The 4,592-nt window shown below is 34.8% G+C and overlaps 1 protein-coding gene and 1 long non-coding RNA gene across 2 annotated transcripts in view; one reads left to right on the top strand and one right to left on the bottom strand.

Moving 5' to 3' along the window:
• nadsyn1 (NAD synthetase 1) overlaps positions 1 to 4,592 on the top strand; it is a gene marked incomplete at both ends in the record, with an annotated part of 16,575 nt that overhangs the window by 8,893 nt on the left and 3,090 nt on the right.
• Positions 7 to 4,377, bottom strand: LOC118320782. Its single transcript, XR_004796382.1, has 3 exons — positions 3,599 to 4,377; positions 1,310 to 2,264; positions 7 to 221 (listed from the first exon to the last, which is right to left on the bottom strand). It is a non-coding gene; the product is annotated as an uncharacterized LOC118320782 (long non-coding RNA).

Raw genomic sequence — 4,592 nt, 5'->3', positions numbered from 1 at the left:
ACCTTCCTTCTGTAGTCCTCCTTCGCCTCTCTCAGGTGGACCTTGAGTTCCCCCTGTACGCGCTTCAGCTCGTCTCTGTCACCATCCTTGAATGCCCTTGAAGAGCCAGGCTTGTTCATTCCTTTTGAAAAAACAACAAACTTCCAAGGCATGTAAGCAGATTCACTTTAAGGGCCCAGAATCTGATAGAGGAACCGACATGTATTTTCTTGTCTGCTCAGCTGTCAAAAATGTTTGGAATGATAGAAAAAAAAAAATAACGTCAAAATAATGACATCCTGACTCAACATAGACTTTTACAGTCATATTTATTAGATACTATGTCAGAAGAATGATGCACTAAATATGGAAGAGGATTAGGACCATGTGAAAAATCTATTCATTTATTTCCTGAGTTTTAAGTAAAAGAAAAGTCAGAATTCAATATTATTATACCTTTCCTTAGTAACCGACTAATTTAACAATTAATGGTTGTTTTTTATTATCTCATGGATCTCATTTTGACTTAAAAGGTTAATCCTTTTGATTTCGAACAGAAAGATATACAAAAACACTATTAAGGATGAAACATTATGTCATATGTTACACTATGAGCTGACTGCTAATGTTACCACCATATGTCTTATATCAAATACTTTATAGTTGTATATTAAGCACAGTTAATCCTTACAGATCCTTGCAGGAATAAAACACAACCAGTGATTGAGTGAGAAGTCATGTGAGTGCTTTCAATATAGACATGTGAATATTGTATTAAGACAGACTTGAAAAAATGGGAACTTATCTTTTACCTCAAAATGAATTAAAAAAGCAAACAAGAAATGTTTCTGAATCTTGTACTGCTGTTTTCAAAATCTTCAAAGGTCACAGGGGCGCCCTGGTAGCATTATGGTGAAGGCACATACCACATTACTGCAACATCCATCTATCTCATTAACTACTGGACGGATTGCCGTGACATTTTGTACAGACTTTCATGTAGGGTTACGGCCAATAATGAAAATGTTATATTGTTATGTATTATTCCAGAAATTAAATGATAGCCAGTAAGTTATAAGTCCATAAGAATAATAATTAATTTTCATCTTCTATGACAGACAAAATATGTTTTTAAAGTTTTTATGATGTATTTGAAGAACTGTTTGTTGTTGTTTTTATTGTTAACAATAGTGATGTCAGTTAGATCTGGTTAGAACAGAGCTATGGAATATTAAATCAGCCACATTTACTAACTATATCTGGCCATGAGAATCAGGTAATTATTGGTTATAGTATTAGCTGAAAAAAAATCCATATTGTGCATCCTTACTTTGATGGTAGCCAGAGGATAAATCCTTGATAAACCATCTCTTCAGATAATGCTTAAGCATCTGTAGTAAAACAGACAACAGTGGTTACAGTATATCCTACATAATTAAAAAAACATTAATTGTGTTTAAGCAGATTAAAGATTGTATTGTATTGAAAAAAAGGCATACAGATAAAGCAATTTTAAACATTGAAGTTAGAATTAAAGATGCCACCCATTTAAAAGATCCAGTGTGTAGGATTTACTGGCATCTAGCAGTATATAGTTGCAGATAGCAACTCTCTCTTTTCACCCTCCTCTTCCAAGCACAAAGGACAGACTACAGTGGCTGCAAAATGTGCAAAAAAGGTAAATGCCCCTAAAATGGCTGATTCTTATATTCAGGTGATTATACACTAATTAAAACATAGCTATGAATGAGAATATGAATAGATCACCAAAAATGTTACACCCTAATACTGCAAGTAACTAAAAATATTGTATTCTGTTGGTCTTTAGAAGGCACGCTGTTTTTAGTGCCATTTAACGAATATGAAATTCCTATACATCCACAATGAATAGGGTATATAAAAGGGATTACAGAACATTTTTATTCTAGTTGGTACTGATCACATGCAAGTTTCAGGTGGAACAACCACTATGTCTTACAGTGATTACATGTTTTAATGATAAATTACTTTATTACTGCATTTCACATGGGGAAAGACTCGAAATGATCCGATGCTTCTGAATAAAAGTTGGGATTGATGGCATGTAGATGTAGTTAACTGTCACATATGTGAGGCCTGAGGTAGAACAATGGTTCTATACAATCGCAAAAAAAAAAAATATTTCCCCTGGACCCAGTGCTTGCACAGTACAAAGTATTTGGCTTGACTGAAAGCTGTGCAAAAACCAAAAGATGGTATTTGATCTGTCACAGTTGCTTTGGGTTGTTTGCTTCCATCTGGGACACCTGTGGGAGAGGGGATAAAATGAAATTAAAAACAACTTTGTAAAGATGTTCATTTAGCCGTTGTTTGATTCCAGGTCTACCACATAAAATAGAGCACTGGTTCTCAAACTATGGTACGTGTAACACTGGTGGTATGCGAGCTGCTTCTAGTTGTATGGGAAGGAATATCAAATATATTTTAACATGTTAATTCATTAATTTAAAATACGTATTACTAAAAAAATTAGAAATAAGTTTAGCATTTCCTGTAATATTTTCTTTCAATATCAGTTGGCTACGTAGTCAAGTTCATGCACATAGCACACATGTACATCCATGATTAGCTAGGAGCTAAAATGTGTTGGTAAGATAGTCAGCGAAAAAACACTGCAATCGTGGCTCCAAACAGGAACTATTGAGAAGAGAATTGTGGAGCATGAGGATTAGTTGGAAGTATTTGAATGGTGGACATGATAAGAGCTGTTCGAATCCTCTAAATGCTGAGGAAATGTGCTTCAGTGCTTCCTTTCCTATCTCTTTTAGTATAGAATACACTGGACCACCCTTTAACAAAGGAAAGTAGATAATGCCGTCCAACAGTTCCTTGCACCGGCAAAATTTAAAGCGATGCACTATGGTAGTTTCACCACAGCACACCTACGTAAATGTAGAAACAACAGAGCACCTATGTATGCTTGTGACACCATCCAAAACTTATGGAAATCCAAATCCAGAATAAATATAGATTTATTTTCTTTCATATCTGTTCAGTTAGAAATAATATTGAAGGACAACAGGGACAACAGATGCTAATTAGCTGTTAGTTAATTCTGGTGCAATTACTTTTAATTGTGTGTATCCCTATAAACAAAAAACAAGCTAACTGAATTTATATACAAAAACAAGTTAACAACATCCTTATCATATAAATACTATGTACATAAATGTTGTTTTGCTAAATCCCCCCTATAAATTCCCTCTAGCACTCATTTCCACGAAACTCTGTATAGTTCAATTTTAATATAAATGACTAACCCACTGCTTAATTCACGATTTTATTTAATTAATATTTTAATGGAATAACTTTCTCTACTTGTATATTCCTTTTTGTTACATTTCATTCAAGTTTGTTTTGTTTTTATTGTCAAAAATATCTATTTTGTTGTTACTTCCTGTAAGGAATTGATGGTACCTTTTATATACACACTGAAAACATCCTTTTGGACAGGAAGTTTCACAGCATTGAGTTTGTCACTGTACGTATTTTACATGTGTTATAAATAAAGTTGGTTTAAAGTTGGGCCTTCTTATGAGAAGGGAGTGAAACAGTTCCTGCCTTATGGATTGATTGCTACCTGGTTGTCGATGCACCTGAACTGCCAGGTCCAGCGTGTGTTATAGAGGAAAGGGCGGAGGTCAAAGCGGTTGTCATCAGGACTGTAGCTGACGGCATGGTACGATGGCGTTATCGTGGTCATCTTGTGGCGGTTCACTGAGTACATTCGGAAGAAGTGCTTCACCTTCTGGGCCACCTGAAGAACAATGTTAATAGACTTTTTAGGTAAAAGTCTTACTAAATGATGCTAAATGCAATACATTCATAATCAGTGATCAAATTAGTTTATTAGTTTATTTATTAGTTAGACAAAACTGTTGACAAAATCCCAAAAGAATGTGGAGCCAAACGGTTTATTGTTTTTATGTTAAAAGTGTAACTTAAAATGTGTAATTTTAGCTTAATTAAGCTGCAGTGTCCTAATTAATAATAACTGTAAGAGGTGAAGGTTTTAAAGGTTTAATCGGTTTAATTTTGCTGTTGATCTCAAATGTACTAACCTGCTCATTAATGTCAATTGTGTAACTTATCTAAACATCAAAAAGTAGACTTGGTTCATTGGTTGACACGCCCTGCGTGTAAGTCACTGTGTGCCTTTAAACTATTTATAGTTAACCAAAGCTGAGTGTCAAAGGACACAAACCACTTAACCACTGTAAAGATAGCAAAATGGGCTTTATCTTTTAGCTGTTCAACAAGGCAGTGGGTCTTGCTCTAGATAAATAATCTAGATTGCCTGATGTTAAAGCTGTATAAGGTCATTTTTATAAAAGTAACTATTTGTCATATTTGCTGGAACTTTCAACTAAAATAATCCTGACCGTAGTACATGGGACATCTGGTTTAAAAAAAAAATCAGGGTTCCCTCCCTCCCTCCTCCTAGTGGCCTCCTAATGGTATTTGCATGAATCCAACAGGCCTTAAACGAAAACAACCAATCAGATCAAAGAAAGACAGTTGATGTTGAGGTTCATTCCCAAAGAAGGTTTGGGCCCTGGGAATGAGACTCAACA

This window comes from Morone saxatilis, unplaced genomic scaffold, assembly GCF_004916995.1.
Source record: "Morone saxatilis isolate NCDOM2014 unplaced genomic scaffold, NCSU_SB_2.0 Contig11, whole genome shotgun sequence".
NCBI classification, from domain to species: Eukaryota; Metazoa; Chordata; class Actinopteri; family Moronidae; genus Morone; species Morone saxatilis.
The sequence above is the reverse complement of the archived record's forward strand: the minus strand, read 5'-3'. Positions and strand labels throughout refer to the sequence as shown.